A 17,358-nucleotide genomic window follows, 5' to 3' on the forward strand; every position below is an offset into this window, starting at 1 on the left:
TGACTACAATTGTTGGAGGTTGTTGTTGTTGTAGTGATGAAGACTAATGTAATATTCTTACTGGGAGCGGATCAATAGGTCTACATTAAAAACATAGACAGTTGATATTTTGACCTAAAAGGTTGGCGGGGTCAAAGTGTGGACATGAAAATAGTTGACACAAAATGACACCCAAAAAAACCCCACATGGGTGCACTTCGGGTTGACCCATTGACTATCTTTTTACTTTTTTTGTAGATGTAACAAGTAGACACTTTTCTGATTGGCTTCAAATCTTGTGCCTGCTCTGATTGATCTAGTACCATGAGTGCTCAAATGCTCTGATTGGCTGCAGGTTGATCTAGTCCTGTGAGTGCTCAAATGATGATTGTCTGTAGGATGTTCTAGTCCCATGAGTGCTCAAATGCTCTGATTGGCTACAGGTTGATCTAGTCGCGTGAGTGAGCTAACGCTCTGATTGGCTGTAGGTTGGTATTATCCTGTGAGGGCACAACTTCTCTGGTTTGTCATTGGCTGCACTTTATGTGTTGGGGCTTAGAGCGTTATTTAGTGCAGGTGCCAGCGAAACATTTTTGTGTTCAGTAAAAGTTACGGAAGGTTGTGTACAAATAAATGAATGTAAGTTCAAAGTGGTGAAACTCCCCAAGCCCCCCATCCACTCAAACTCACCACCCCTTTCCCTGGGATTCTGCGGGGAACTGTAAATCTGTGAAGTTTTTAAAACATTGTATTTGGACCCACAAAATGTGGAGTCACCAGCGTCCTTCAATCTGCTGTGGGAGAAGTGTATGTAGGATAGTGTTACCCCAACCAGCAGAGAAGTGACAGTTTTATTCTTGCTGTGTTGGATTTAGAATAGGCCAGACGAAGGGAATGTCCAGGTGCCCCCCCCCAGCATGGATATAAGTAAATCCTGTGCTCTGGATACACAAATCTCTATCCTTTGTTTTGCGTGGCCTCCTAATTGCTAAAACAGGGATGGCTAAACTGGTCCTAGAGATCTACCAACTGTCCCTGTTTTCAAAACCACTTGTGGATCTGTAGAATGTGTCTGTTACGAATGAGTGCAGTACAGGTTTGAAAATAAGACAGATAGTAATGACTGCACCTTTGCACCAGCTAAGCGGTCTGGGAAATGGGACAGTTAGTAATGACTGCACCAGCTAGGTGGTCTGGGAAATGTGACTGTTAGTAATGACTGCACCTTTGCACCAGCTAAGCGGTCTGTGAAATGGGACAGTTAGTAATGACTGCACCTGTGCACCAGCTAGGCGGTCTGGGAAATGTGACTGTTAGTAATGACTGCACCTGTGCACCAGCTAGCTAGGTGGTCTGGGAAATGGGACAGTTAGTAATGACTGCACCAGCTAGGTGGTCTGGGAAATGTGACTGTTAGTAATGACTGCACCTTTGCACCAGCTAAGCGGTCTGGGAAATGGGACAGTTAGTAATGACTGCACCTGTGCACCAGCTAGGCGGTCTTGGAAATGTGACTGTTAGTAATGACTGCACCTGTGCACCAGCTAGGTGGTCTGGGAAATGTGACCATTAGTAATGACTGCACCTGTGCACCAGCTAGGTGGTCTGGGAAATGTGACCGTTAGTAATGACTGCACCTGTGCACCAGCTAGGTGGTCTGGGAAATGTGACCGTTAGTAATGACTGCACCTGTGCACCAGCTAGGTGGTCTGGGAAATGTGACCGTTAGTAATGACTGCACCTGTGCACCAGCTAAGCAGTCTGGAAAACATGGACTGTTGGTAGATCTCAAGGTCTGGTTTTGGCCATACACAACCGGACAAGCACCTACCCGTTACTTGAACTATGTTACTAACCTGCTACGAGCAGGAGATTTGGGCTGGACTATATTATTCTGCTAGGAAGATGCACACTGGCTTGTGTAGATATAAGCAGGATGTTCTTATACAAATGAAGTGCTCCAGTGGGACGCAATGAGCCTGGAGATCAGTCCTCGCAAGAAGGATGTCCTGAAAATAGCCCGCCTGGAAGCGGCGATCAAGACCCAGTGGGCGGTTTCGCATGCTCCGGTTGGCGCCGGGTGGCGAAACTCTGCATGGCCAAGAACCCGTGCTGTACACAGAAGTTTACAATGGGAGGGATGGCCACAGCCCGGCAGCCGTCCTTTCCAGTGGTGACATCCGGCTGCAACTGGGCGGCCGGGCCGTGACTGTCCCGTTTGAACGGACACAATCCCGTTCATTATTAACTACTGTGTACGGCATGGCTTTTGTCCGCCAGAGTGTGTAACAGCTGAGGCCGCTGGATGGAGATGCTGTGACGCTGGCTAGTTAGAAAGTGACTCTGCGGACGTCGCTGAGCACAGTGACTCGTGTCAACGTGAGAGCCGCCACACTCTGAGATAAACAAACAGGACCTGTCCCGACCGCTCACGCTCTCCTCTGGCAGAAGCAGGATACGTCCGGGGCCTGCAATTATGTGGAGCTGTGAAATTGGATTCTATCTGTGGAAACATTCCTTTCCCCAGTCAAGACAGGGTTATATTTACACTGAGGTAAAGTGAACTTGTTAAAGGCAATGACCTACATTTCTTATAATTATAAGGCTGCTGCTGCGCTTCTGCGGATGTAATAAACATTTCATTAAAGCGGCAGGGAGCAGCCATTTTGTTCCAGGCGAGGAACACAGTTCTGTCATTGTACGCCGGCGTTTAAACAGTAATAGTGAATGGGTGTAGATTGAAAGGTCTGCAATGTCGACAGTCAAAAAGTCAACATGCACTAGGTTAACATTGACAGAACTCATGTCGACCTTTTGTCAATGTCGACTAGACTGAATGTAGACTTATTACTGTCGATGCTGTAGACTGATAGCCCGGATTCCGAATTTAATACCTGGTAGCATTTTACTGAGGCCATTTATGAAGTGCTGAAACCAGCTTTGAACCTAGCGCACAGCTTGGCTGGACCAAGTGTACCGTTGGTTTTGAGCAGGCGCATATGGTGTATGGAAGGAAGATGGCGGAGATTTCGTTGCCGCTGGGGTAACATACGTGCCTATCAAAACTCATACACGTCCTGGTGATATCTGGGTTCTAGATTCTTACACTGGCAACAAACTCTGCGACCGCACAGCTGGTATCGTCGGATAATCCTTTATCGCAGTATGCACAAGTGCCCATTAGTGGCCTATCGATAATATCCATAAGTGGCCTATAGTCTTCCGACACCCGTCCAGTTTGCCCACTGATCCTGTGACACTGCAATCAAGTCACCGGTTTGGCCAGTATTAGGTCACCTATGAACTCCCCCTCTAGTCGCTGAATACTATAAACGCTGTAAAACGTAGTGCCAGGCCTAGCATTCCTCTGTGCTGCCTCATCCTCATGCAGCGCCCTATCTTGCAGAACATCTCTGTCACTGAGCGACCAGTAATATGAATGAGACAAGCGCTGTACACAAGCTGTCAGGACCTCGCAGGTGACATCTTCATGAGCAGATTCCATTATACAGCTCACACCCTCCCCAGCAGAGATGACGATCTTGCAAGGAAAGAGACAGTGAGTTTAGGTGAAGCAGGAGACAACTTAAAATGCCAGAGACTGGAAGTGGCCTGCGGTGTACGGGTTAGATAAGTGTCACGGGAGCTGCCTGCCCCGTTCATACAGGGGATGAGGTACAAAGACGTTACCATCTTTCTTTATTTGGGCATAAATTGCACTTCCTCCCATATTATATTTGCATTTTGCCCTTGCGCACAGGGAGGTAAGCGTTGGCCACTCACGCAAACCACAGCATAAGCGCACCTGCGAGGAGGTGTGCGCTCCGCGGGGGGCTGGACCTATGCTGTAAAATGCGTACTGATGGCGATTATGACTGTCCAGACGCTTCTGATTGGCTGACACAATATTAATATTAGTAATCATTTAGAGCAGATATGGTCATTTGGTCTACAGCATGTTGGTCAACAAGCATTGGGTCGACACCAGTCGACATGGAGATAGGTCGACACAAGCATTAGGTTGGCATTGTCTAGGTCGACAGTCAAAAGGTCGACATGGGGTTTTTCACTGTTTTTTTTCAGCCGACATGTGCCGACAGGTGGTATTTCATGCCCTACCATCCACTGGGGCGTGGTGGGAGAAAAAAAATAGCGCAGCGAGGGGATGCGGTGCACTTCAAACTGTGTCCATATCGACTGTGTCGATAGTTGGGTAAAAAACAACAACGCCATGACCTAATGTCATGTCGACCTAGAACCATGTCAACCTATCCCCATGTCGACCTAATGGTGTCATGCTAATGCTTGTCATCCAACTTGCTGTAGACCAAACAATCCCAACCTGTTTACAATGGCACACTGCTGCTTTTAGTGCATCACAACCTACATATTGATGTGCACCTCTGTACGGCGGATACAGAAAGCACCTCTGCCTTTTATCTCTTCCTCCTGCGCTGTGACATCAGCGTGGCACAGAATCCTCCTCTGAAGTTAGTGAGTCTGGCTACGGCCTTACTTACCCGCGGCCTGGCAGGCATGGTTAGAGCGATGTCTTAATTCCCGCTGTATCTTCCGCTGAGCGGCTAAGCGCCCTTAGCATATGGTTATAGTGATCATGGCTAACTTGTCCGGCGAGGTTGTGTCCCTTTATCTCGCTCTGCGCTATTAAAGGATTACCAGCCTTCGGGCCTGTTCAGAGGCTTACACAGATTTGCATCCCCCCCTCTTTTTTTCCTTTTTAACAGAGCGTCTCATTAAAACGCTGGCAGAAGGCCTTGATTTGTGCAATAATTTCCCCCGACTGTTGTGTTCTAGGCTCCCCGCCGGGCCCTGGAGTGTGTCTTCATTACGGCGTCGCAGACACTCGCAAACAGATAAGCCCTTCAGCGTACCTCAAAGGGGGAAAACGACCGCCAAGATGCATGTTTAATATAACGTGTGATCTGACGCTGGGGCCTGATACACTTATTACTGTTACCACGCTGCACTTCTTTGGTATTTAATGATTCTGAGTAACCTGTGGATGCTTCAGTACGCACCAAATAATCCTATTACAATGTTGTCGTTTAAATTGATACATTTTATACAACCGACCAATCGGCTTTCAGCTGATATTGATGACCGTGCTACATAAATGACAGACATAAGCCGATTGGGTGCTTCAGGGAACTTCTTCACTCTTATTGCTCTCTGTGGCTTGATACTGTACATCACTGGTGGATAGAATAATTTCTGAGCGGCCGGTATTATTTTTGAAGTTGGGCTAGTTATATGTTCACTTTACGTGTATTAGTGGGGTGGGATATGGTCATTGGGTAGACCCTATTAAGGTCGACACCTGAAATAGGTTGACACAAGCATTATTTTGACAATGGGAAGGTTGACAATCAAATGATGGACATGAGTTTTTCACGGTTTAGTTTTTGAGCCGACATGTGCCGACAGACGGTATTTCATGCCCTACCATCCACTGGTGGGAGAATATAATAGTGTGCCGTGCGCAGCGAGGCTCTGTGCCCGAAGCATGGCAAATGCAGCGGCACTTTTAGCCTGTGTCCATATCGACTGTATCAACATCCGGGACAAAAACACGTAAAAACTAATTTTGACCTTACCATTGTAAACCTAATGCTTGTGTTGACCTTACCCATGTCGACCTATTTCAGGTGTTGACCTAAGGCCTGTCAACCTTCAGGGTTTGACCCAATGCATGACAACCTAAATTGGGTCGACCCATACCCAGTGGGGCTCCCTATGTTTGTTGGTGGTCCGATGTTGATGGGTTTCGTACATTATTACGGAGGTGGCGCAATCGGGGGTTCTCAGGCAGGGGCAGAAATGGAAACCGACTTTTGGTATATATAGCTTCAGTTAAAAGTTACTGCTTGGTAAATTCCAACCAGTTGTCTTCTGTTTTCCCCTGCAAATCCACCAGTAGGGACCAAGACTACAGTTCTCGTATCAAGGCATTGTTGTATTACTTCTATAACGCCAGTGTCGCCACCTCTCCCACTCATTCCACAGTCGGAAAGCGAGGGGGTAGAGTCTGTCTGAGTACCCCGATGTTGTCTCTGTGTGACCTTTGGTCCTACATTGTAAGGTTAAGGGGGCATGAAGCAGTGCCTGGAACACTATCGGTACAGCACCGTGAAGAACATTATAGGTCTGGATCCGCGCTACACGCAGTAGGAAGATAATCTGGAACTGCATGTTTGGACCAACAAATGTGGGTGTTATCCTGGAAAAATTTGGCAACACCAGCCCCATCCGTACATTTGAAAAAAATCGCCCCCCCCCATGGCGTTGATGTACGTTCTGACCGCCCTATCCCTGGCACTACAGATCTATCCAAAACGGATCTCTGCGTCCGCTTCTTTCCGCTTGCACTGCCGCAGAGCACAACGAGGACGCCCAGCAACGCATATTCTGCCGCAAGTAGAGATGCGGCGCCACCTATATCTAGCCGTTCCCCGTCCATATCTCCTGCATTCGCACAGCGAGAGGACAGCTCGCTCGGGGAGGAAGCGTCTCCCAGCGAAAGTTTAAAAACCCAATTAGCTTCTTATCTCCTTGTCTATTCCTTGGAGCATGTTGAAGGAAACCAGTAATTTAATGTAAGTCTCTTGTCCGGTAAACACTCTCCCCTCAATTACATCTGTCTATTGCGAGTTATCTGTCACAACAACTAACGGGCTTCTTACCAGAGCTGCTGTGGAGTATTCTGCAATTAGCAATTATCTCAGCGCAGCCTCCACTAATGACTCTGCGGCTGATTCTGCCTCGTAGGAGTGATATTCGCATTAAAGCATGAATGCAGTATTACTCAGTCACGTATTGTAGGGTGTCCAGTGCGTCTGGGGGCTGATGCATATATATTTGCAGTCTGTGGGAGGCCAGGATGTGCTGGACTGGCTGTTCTTCATACTGGTCACCGCCAAGAGAATTCAGCCAATTGATATGTTCAGTTTAGGTCGCTCTTGCATCGAAGAACGTAAAATGTATCTCCGACAGCGCAGAACTGAGTCGCGGTTCCACCCGGCAATCTGGCGCTTTGCAGCATGTACGCAGTTTGAGGGTGGAAGGAAAGACAGGGCGATAATGACCATCACTATATATAAAAGGCTAAATCTTCCTCACCTTTTTCGAGGTGAAGTACCGCCAGGGACCACTAGAGGCCACACTTTCTTGAAAAAAAAGCTGAAAACCCTACACTGCTTTCCAGCATTGGAAAGCAAAGCAAAAAAAGCTCCAAATTGGGCAAACCTCTGAGAAGTTGCATTGGGGCCTTGCAGCTAACATCTGTGGGCTGCATGCAAAAGCAGCCAGTACAGTATTTACCCTGCACAGAAAATGCCAAAATGGTTTGTTCCAGACACAAATCGACTTGCTTGCTTACATTACTGAATCTCACCCATTGTTATCCCAGCTTCAGAAAAGGGACGTATAATTAAGGTTTCCTTATGGACTGATCTAATTCATTATTATTTTACCGATTGTAAGTAAATTTACTAACAAGTGCCGGCTCCCCATTCGTCGGAAGAGGGTTAAGGGCTGAGCGCATGAATAGTAACCACTTGACACCTCACAGCTTTTCCATCCAATGGTGGAGCTTGTTGGGGGCGCCAAATGTTCTGTGTCCCGCCGCCGATTGAAGTTGCACCCGATCCATCTGTAGAATTCCTGGGGCAGGCACTGTCCCGCAGCTGCTGCAAACAAAGCTTTAGGGGGATTTTCCAATCACCCGCGAGACGTTACGCAGAGATTTGCAGGGCGGAGGGGGAAGCTTTCTGTCTGCAAACTGTGAGCATTGCAATTCGGAAACCTGATCACCACATCTGTTGCTTGGTGGATTTACAATTTCCACTTCCATTCTGTGCCGGGCATCGGTCTCTCTGGCACAGGTGCCAATCTCCGCCTACCGCTCGATATCGCTTTCTCGGAGCGGTAAAAAGGCAGCCTGGGGCCAAGATTGGACCAGTCCATCTATAGTAACTATAGTACTCTCCAACTTATATACGTTTTTTCCCACTTCAGTCCTAATGCCATCGGCACTTTATGCAAATGAGAGAGGTGACAGACTGAGCAGTTTGTATTGTTTGATGATCTACGGTGTCACACACAGAGGTCACATACTTTAAAATAAAATAATATATGAGAGGCAATATTTCACATTGGAATAACATCAAATATGGAGAGAGGAATAATATTATTTATTTTCTGTATAAATGAGTCTATATCAGGGGTTGTTTGGGTTTTTCGGACTGCGCCTATATTTATTAACGTCTCACCCTATTATCAAAATATTTGCTTGTAGTATTGAGTCTATTACAGTCCTTGGGGATCGGCACTGAAAGTTGGTATAGGGTAAGGGTACTCCTATCTGGGTATCGCCAGTCCATAATAATATCTGGCGTTGCATGAGCTGGGTCGCTTTACATGGGGCACAAATATCATCTACAGTGCCACAAAAAGGCCATTACTAGAGTTTAGCAATTCTTTTTATTATTTTTAATGAACATCGTCAGGAATGTACATACACATTTAAATTGGCATTTTTGCTGTGTTGGACCCTAATTCTTTTGCTTTTCCCACATTACAGGTTGTGAGTATCCCTTATCCCTTATCCAAATATCCATTATCCAAATTCTTCCGAAAACAATAGTCTCCAAAATGTACTTTTATGTTTTTATTTTTTGCTAAAAACCTACTGGGTACATCTGTAACTGGCACTACTGGGGAAATAACATGTAACTGGCACTAAATATGTGCGAGGACATGATTGCTTGGCATTCAAATTCAGTGTCTGAGATAGGACACAAACTTTGTTTTATTTTTTTAAAACCGTGTTTCGTGCACAAATAAAATATATATTGTGTGTATTTCATGTGTTTGATGTGTCTGTACAACATAAATGCAAGATACCTTATTCAAATATAAAAATATTCCAAAATACGGAATAATCCATTATCCAAAATTCTTCTGGTCCCAAGCATTTTGGATAAGGGATACTCAACCTGTGTGTTTGGTGTCGACCTAGTGACTGTCGAACTTGACATTGTCGACACAGAGACCGCATACCCAATATTCTGTACTGTATTTAGTGTTCATTCTAGCACCCGACATCTTTGAAAACCCATGCAGTTCCTCTTCCCTGCCTGGGGCGTCGCTGTCTGATGTGGTGTTTCTAGTACAAGTCTGGTTTGCATATCAGTGCTGATATACAGACCACACTGTGCTAGAAGCACTACAGCAGACAGCGACACCCCAGGCAGGGAAGAGGAACTGCATGGGTTTTCAAAGATGGTGGGTGCTAGAATGAACACTAGTATTCACATAATCTGGAAAAGTTAGAATACGATGGCTCACAAGTAGTTTCAGGTCGGCACCAAAAGGTCGACATGCTCTTAGTCGACTTTATCAAAAGCTTGGCACTAGATCAAAATGTCGACCTTTTCATGTGTCATCATTTTCCAGGTTGACCTTTTGCTTGTGTTAGCCATTTGCCACCGACTACCTATACTGCAGTATATAGATTGGGCTGCGTCTCCCGTATCCACACTGACGCGCGCTCACCCACGCGCTATTTCGTGATCCGCCGAGCTCGGCAAAATCCCATAGTCTTGTTGTTCCCCATCCTGGTAGAAGAGAGTTTCAGGTATTGAGCGAGCCATTGTTTAGTGATGAACCTGTTGTTCCGGTTCCTGGGTACATACGTCACCAGCTATTTTGTACACATTGGCGGTGGGGACATTCCTGTATAACCACATTGCAGGGTTATCCCTGCGTTCTGCAGCTTTCCCCTTTCTGCACCTCGACTCTGCGGCTGAACTACAACTGTCAGCGCGGGATCAGGTGTTCCGTAACAGCCGCTAGTGGCCCCAGGAGTCACAAGCTGGCAGAGCGCGCTGGAACTTGTAGTGTCTCGTCAGATGAAGAACATGGGATGGCCTTGCGTAGAGTTGCCCAAGCTAGGGGTCAAAGGGTCACCACCTATGAAGATTTGTCTATTCACATTATGGCTGTGGATCACTAGGTCGACGGTGTCCACCTCGACAGGCATTAGGTTGACCGTGAATGGTCGACACATGAAAAAAGGTTAACATGCACAAAGTCGACAGGGAAATGATCGTTGTGCGTTTTTCACTTTTTTGTGTCTACGTCGACATCTGTCAACATGGCCCCCAATTGGTCTAACGCATACCCTCGCTTCGCTCGAACAAAAATATTACTGCACCCGGATCGTAAAGTGTGAACAAAAAATAAATCATGAAAAACTCTTGTTGGCTTTTACATGCGTCGACCATTGGATGTCGATCTAGTTCCTGTCGGTCTTTTGCCTGTCAACCAATAGTGGTCGTCGACTTATTGACTGTCGACCTCACAATAATTTTTTACCCGCCCTGTCTCTGTTTCCTTCGTCCCTGTACCTTCAATTTGGATCCATCGCGGGTAGACGTTACGATACAGTTGAGAAACCTTTTAGCCCTGTGCGGTAGGGCCCCCTGTGGCTGCTGGGTAATTTGAGCAGGTAGTGGGGTCCCCATCTCTACGCAGTAATGCAAACCAGACGGAGGTAGGGAAAACGGGATGCGACGGTTACACAGGGAAGAATCCGAAGACTGATTAATAGCAGAAAACTAGGAAAGTGATGTGAGGAATGAGTTTAACTTACTGAGTGAAGGCAGGAGATCTATGAGTCACTGACTTGGCAGCGCAGCGCTGTGTGTCACCTCAAGGTCACTGGTTCAATCTCCGCGCAGCTCTGAGCCGGCGGATAAATCGGGAACTTTGGGGTGGCTGCTTGCTGGGGTCTGGGGAAGGAGTCTGTAGGATGATGTCATCAATAAAGACAGTGTCCCTAAAGTAGTGTTGTATGTCTAGTGTAGGGTGTAGGTATATTACAGGGGGCCTGGGCGTTCCCATGGGAACACGGGTGGGCCGATGCCTGCCTCACAGGACGTGTTCGTCCTAGCGCTCATAAATAAAAGTCAGTACAGATGGACTTTTATTTGCGAAGGCAGGAGAAATCATTCGATGTTTGGTGACCATCGAATGATTTTTCCTGCTAGCGGAATCACCCCCACTAGACGATATAGTGGAAGCTCTCTCTTACTATGTGCCAGATGCACTAAGCTTCAAAAGTGATCAAATGGAGAGTGATAAACAACCAGCCAATCAGCTACTGCCTGACATTTTTCATACACAGCCTGTGGCATGGCAGGTAGGAGCTGATTTTCACTCTCCATGTTATCACTTTTGAAGCTTAGTGCATCTGGCCCTATATCCTCTAGTGTGTATAAGGGTTTAAGATCTTGCAGTGTGATGGCTTCTGTTTTGTTGTCTGCTGCCAACTCTGCGATCTATAGACGGTGCCAGCGGCTAATTAGTGTCAATGAGCTGTCTTGCTACGCAATACAACCTGCAAAATGAGTGTATTAATGCCACAATGTTCTGCACAACTTGTAGCGCAGCTGGCCGCCGCCGCTGTGCAACTTAACAATTCATGCACGCTATTTGCGACCAATTTGCCTGCGCTGCGTACCGCTTGCATGCGTGGTGCTGTTGGGACTCCAGATTTGATTTGGGGGAAGGGGGGGGGGGGGGGAGATTAAATGAAAAAAAAAAAAAAAATTTTTTAGAGAGCGTTTTGCCCTGCCAAATGTTTTATTCCTAGAATAAAGCCTTTATTTGCTTTTTAATCATCATTTCTGCGACGTGTTCACGTGGGAACGGCGTTGATTCACCAGGCTCGACACTCATTACGGGATTTGTTTTCTAAAAATACTGGAGAGGTGCGAGCGTCTGACAAGGAGCCTTGATTACAGCCACAGGAGCCTTTCGTCTGTCATGCGGCGGGTTAATTCTCCGTAGCATGCGAAGAGAGACGTTATCTCAGGACACCGGGAGACTTAAAGAGTTGGGATTTGTGAGGGATTAGCCGCTCTTTCAGGTACATCCATCCTTTTGTCATATGAAGGCGTGAAATTAGTATATAGTCATTCACCGTGCAAGAGTCATCGCTGCAACCACAAACTCACGCCCTGATTCATTCCGCCGTGCTTTCGCCCGTTATGGAGGGGGGAACCATCCGCGCTCACCCCCCCCCCCCCAGCTCTGCTGAACCATGGGGATTGAAGGCTGGCACCGCTGCTGACGTGTGAGAAATACTAGTGGGCACATATAGAGTGGCAGGACAGCTATAGGAGTCAGCAGCTGTCTGATATACCATCTCCTCGGGCAGTGCGGGGAGTGTCCCCGTGACTCTGCCGATGAGTCATGCAGTTATATTGAGGAAATATGGGTGGTGTTGAATCTCATAATGGAACTAAAATCTTCTGATGACAGACAGAGAGCAGAGATTTCGTGGTCGGGGGGGACCGGACGGCTGCGCTGCTGACAAGGGGACAGATTTTAGTCACGGTGCTTACGGAACAAATCAGAACTTCCTTCAGAGTTACACGTTAGCTGTTGCTTTTATTGGAAAGAAACTCATTTATAGTCGACAGGAAAACCAGGCTTCTAGTGTTCCCTGTTCCGCTGGGTTCTCTAGCCCAGATCATCCCTGATGCAGATTTGCGTGCCCCCCCCCCCCCAACTTGCACTTACTTTTACTAAGGGGAGTGCGATGGGATCGGTGTAACGTAGCCAGAGCTCAGTAAGGGCATGTTTGCAAAAATTGCGCCATAAAAAGACACAGATAAACCGGCGAGATTATATAAATAAATATTTTGAGATAATTATGTTTATTATATATTTCCCATAGTAACAACCATTCAGCTCCTTTCAAACAATCTGTAACATGGCAATTAGGAGCTGATTGACTGAATCTCTCTGCAATGCTTGGTAAATAGACTCCAAAGTCGGTTGCAAATAAAATGAATTCTAGAGAAAATAGTAGCAAGTGAGATGTGTGTATGTGATGTGCGTGGGGAGGAAACCCCGGCACGCACACTAACGTTGCTTCTGTGCGTATGGTCGCAGTTGCGGCTTTGTTTCATAAACAAGGATTAGGCCTGTGATTCGGGCACTTTGTGGCTAATGCTGTATCGGAGCCTTTGTCTGTAAACCCTGTGAATAAGTATCTTATTATATACAATGCTGTTGTATGATCAAATTAACACTTTCATGTCTGTGGAAAAAGGTCCCAATCCTCTCTGCTAGGACTCATATACAGTAGGTGTCTCTTACTGTTTCTGCTCTCTCCCCGTACCGCTCCTGTTCTCCCCGTACCGCTCCTGTTCTCCCCGTACTGCTCCTGTTCTCCCCGTACTGCTCCTGTTCTCCCCGTACTGCTTCTTTTCTCCCCGTACTGCTCCACCTGTATTCCTACTGCTCTTGTTCTCCCCATACTGCTCCTGTACTCCCCACGTACTCTCACTATGCTGCTCCTGTTCTCCCCATGTACTGCTCCTGTTTTCCCCCCCGTACTGCTCCTGTTTTTCCCCCGTACTGCTCCTGTTTTCCCCCGTACTGCTCCTGTTTTCCCCCTGTACTGCTCCTGTTTTCCCCCTGTACTGCTCCTGTTCTCCCCCTGTACTGCTCCTGTTCACCCCCGTACTGCTCCTGTTCTCCCCCGTACTGCTCCTGTTCTCCCCCGTACTGCTCCTGTTCTCCCCCGTACTGCTCCTGTTCTCCCCCGTACTGCTCCTGTTCTCCCCCTGTACTGCTCCTGTTCTCTCCCCGTACTGCTTCTGCTGTCTCTCCATGCTGCTCCTGTTCTCTCCCCGTACTCCTCCTGTTCTCTGCCCGTACTGCTCCTGTTCTCTCCCCGTGCTGCTCCTGTTCTCTCCCCGTACTCCTCCTGTTCTCTGCCCGTACTCCTCCTGTTCTCTCCCCGTACTCCTCCTGTTCTCTCCCCGTACTCCTCCTGTTCTCTCCCTGTACTTCTCCTGCTCTCTCCCCGTACTGCTCCTGTTCTCTGCCCGTACTGCTCCTGTTCTCTCCCTGTACTTCTCCTGCTCTCTCCCCGTACTGCTCCTGCTCTCTTCCCATACTGCTCCTACTGGCTTCTCGTACTGCTTCTGTTCTACCCGTACTGCTACCACGATGGCATCGACATAGGTGTACTGCACCCCCTTGCTTGACTTATTTCGCTCACCATGCTTCTGGTGCGGCGCCTCACTTGGCACATTGTTATAATCTCCCTCTATGCACACAGGGATGGTAAAGTATGAACAAGTCAGTTTAAAAATCATATAAAGCCCGTCGACCTTTTCCATGTTGTCCTTTTGATTGTGTTGATCTTTTAACCATGTCGACCTAATTCATGTTGACATCTCCTGCTACTCCATCACTGTGCTTCCCTTCCATTGGACTGCTCCCTGCAGACCATCTCTGCTCCCTGCAGACCGCCACCCCCCTCTGCAGACCATCTCTCCTCCCTGCAGACCATCTCTGCTTCATCCCAATACCTTATGAGAGGGCGCGGAGAATTGAGCTATCATTGCTAACAGTGGAACGTCTCCTGTAATTGCTGAATTAGCGCGACAAATTGTGTTTTTTTCATTACTTTCTTTTTGCCAGGCAATAAAGTTTTGAACAGCTCATCTCTTATTACTGAGAGCACCCTCATTATATTCATCTCGCAGAGTCTAGAAAACACATTGCACTTTATAGGGTGCGCGCTCTGTCAGTCTTGACGGAATATCTTGTCTTCGATATGGGACTTTTCATTACTTCAAACCTATTAAAAAAAAATGTTTTGTTCCCCCCCCCCCCAACCATCACTCTAGCGGTACAGTAAAACGTACGTTTTTGTTTTCTTTGGATATTCATAAGTAAACAAAGCGCGCTGTGAAATGTTTATAATTGCGACGATAGAACTTGGAGAGTGGTTTCTGCCGAAGGCGTGATAATGGCGGTAATTCAGGGCGATAGAACATTTACAAACTGTTGATCTGAAGAGTACAAGTGGGTTGCGACTTTCCGAAGTTTATGAAGTTCATACGCCGAACTGCTAACTTTTGGCACATAATTATAGTGTTTCTCCACTTCAGTTCAGTCTTTTCCCCTTTAGAAAATAACTTCTCCTGCCATTCTTTCCTCATAACCGCGGTCGAGTGCTGAATTATCTGCACTGCTGTGAGTGCTGCACTGACACAAAGGGGTTTTATTTACAAAGTGTTGCGTTGTCAAGGCCGGAGCTTCTGAACGTGGACTTGCAAGACGTGGCTAGTAAAAGCATTTTCGGGCATAAACACAATCGGTAGTGTTGGGTTTTACAGCCTGGCACTTCGTAAATGAACCCCAAAGTATGAGCTGCTACAGTTTATTGGGGTTTATCGTTCTGCCCTGCACCTCTGCCAAAATTACACCCTCTCTAGCCTATGTCGACCTAGACACCAAAAAGTGAAAAACTCATGTCAACCTTTCCCCATGTCGACCGTTTTCATATCGATCTGTTGACTGAGCAAACCTAATGCATGTCAACATTTCCCGTGTCAACCTTTTGACTGTTGAGCAATAGTGGTCGACCTAGACACTGTCAACCTAATGGACCCATTCCCTTAAATTTCATGCTGAAACAAACTCCTCAGTTTAGTAAATTTCCCCCAACGGCTGTATAACACAGCAGCAGTGAACCTTTGTGTCCAGCCTGTGGCGCTGTTCCACATCTTACGACACCTCCACCAGAAGTGGTTATATAGGCTGGTGACAGCAGGGGGTTCAGTGCTGCAGACCTCCATACGTACAGAGGAAGGTGCAGGAGGTGTCTGTCTTGTCCCATAGTACAAGTGGCAATGGGTGGTGGTGGCACTACACCCTGTGCCCTAGATTGTCTTGGTGTCTGTATGTTGATGAGGTTGCTGCCACTTCCTGTCTGCACCCCCTTCCTATGTGTCACCACAGCCGGCAGCTTGTGACTCTGTGTCTGTGGTGCAAAGGGGTAGGAGTTCTCTGCTGAACTTTCGGAACATGCCTTCCTGCTACTTTTACTTCTATAAACCGACTTTCTAGCATCGTCCTGTGCTTCTAACCTTGTCTTTGTATCGCCCATAACTTAGTATTGTTACCTTTTGGAGGCGACACCACCTTGCTATGTTCTCCATTTTCCATACAAATCTATCCATTCAGTGGTAGCCAGGACAATTGAAATAAATCCACCCCATATGATATAAATACATGACTGAAGGGCGCAGAAGGAGGCTTGATAGCTATATTCAGTCAAACATACAGCATTAAAGGTACAGCCAGTAATATAAATGTAGGACTTAAAGGCACAGAAGAAGATTGTTTGTTCTGTGCTTCTAGCCATCTTTTTGTATCACCCGTTGCTCGTTTTTTCGTTATCGATGGATGCGACACCACCTTCCCCATCATTCAGGGGTATACAGGACAAGATAAATGAATACATCACCCTGATGATATAAATATATGATTGAAAAGCGCGGCCAGAAAGCAATATATTCAGTCAAACATACAGGGCATCAGCTGACCAATCACAGTCCCAGAAATGCCGTGTCCTGTTTGGGGACTGGTGGAGGAAGTAGTTTCCCTCCGCAGCGCTCACTTCCTGTCTGCAGGCATCGTGACCGCTGCCTGTCCTCATTCTCTCGGGAAAACCTGCAAAACCATGTGGTGAAATCTTTAGGCCTTTAGCTTATTTTCCTGGAATTCCGATGGGACCAATGTTACAGAGCTGATGCGCTGTCATAACACCGACATCCTGATACTGTCATTGCTTCACTGAGTTTGTACCCACCAGGAAGAGTCCCAGATTAAATGAACTTCGGGTCATGAATGTTTTTAATACTTTTTAAAATAAACTTCCCTGCAAGGAGAGGACTACAACCCTCATCGGTCACTATGGTTTAATAGAAACATGTGAAATGTGACTTTTGCGCCAGGCTGGAAGTCGTCAGGTGTTGCACCATTATCCGGATCAGAGGCTACATATGTGTACTTTCCCTTTGAGCTGTGGCTGTTTTTCTTTCACTTTGAGCTGTGACCATTTTGAGCTCAAAAACTCTCCATCCCAGTCCCTGTCTGCTCCTGCCTCCAATCTCTGTCTTCTCCGCTCCCTCTCTCCATATCCAGCACGTTTACAACAGACCAGCGTCCCTGCAAAAATTGCTTTCACTTTCTGTTCTGACGTCTTTTAGCACACACAGTAATTTGGTCCGTCGAGTGGCCTCTAGTGGTTAGTGGTGGTACTTCACCTCATAGAGCTGAGCAGTCGTTAGCCTTTTATATATACATAGATTGTATATATGTTATGGACGGATGTTGCTGGTGACCGTTAACCTTGTGTAACTAAGTGCAGGGCTGCGTTTTGTCATTTTGTCACCGGGTGACTGGGGTGAGTCCGCATTCCACTCGAGGACTGATATATATAAAAAAAAATCTTGGCACCGGTCCGTTTCCGGCAGGGTCACCTGA

At 47.0% G+C, this 17,358-nt stretch overlaps 1 protein-coding gene across 3 annotated transcripts in view; it reads left to right on the forward strand.

Annotated features, from left to right (window-relative positions):
* RXRA (retinoid X receptor alpha) overlaps positions 1–17,358 on the forward strand; it is a 148,739-nt gene that overhangs the window by 52,286 nt on the left and 79,095 nt on the right. The window contains exon 1 of one of the 3 annotated variants that reach the window (XM_083158593.1): positions 7,666–7,779. The exons of 1 other annotated variant lie outside the window; for it this stretch is intronic. The gene's annotated coding sequence lies outside the window, so the exon portion shown is untranslated. Of the gene's footprint in view, positions 1–7,665; positions 7,780–11,756; positions 11,930–17,358 lie in introns of those variants that run through there. One more of the 3 variants, XM_083158592.1, reaches the window with a different exon arrangement.

The sequence above is a fragment of the Crinia signifera genome, chromosome 9 (assembly GCF_055691185.1).
Source record: "Crinia signifera chromosome 9, ASM5569118v1, whole genome shotgun sequence".
Lineage (NCBI taxonomy): Eukaryota > Metazoa > Chordata > Amphibia > Anura > Myobatrachidae > Crinia > Crinia signifera.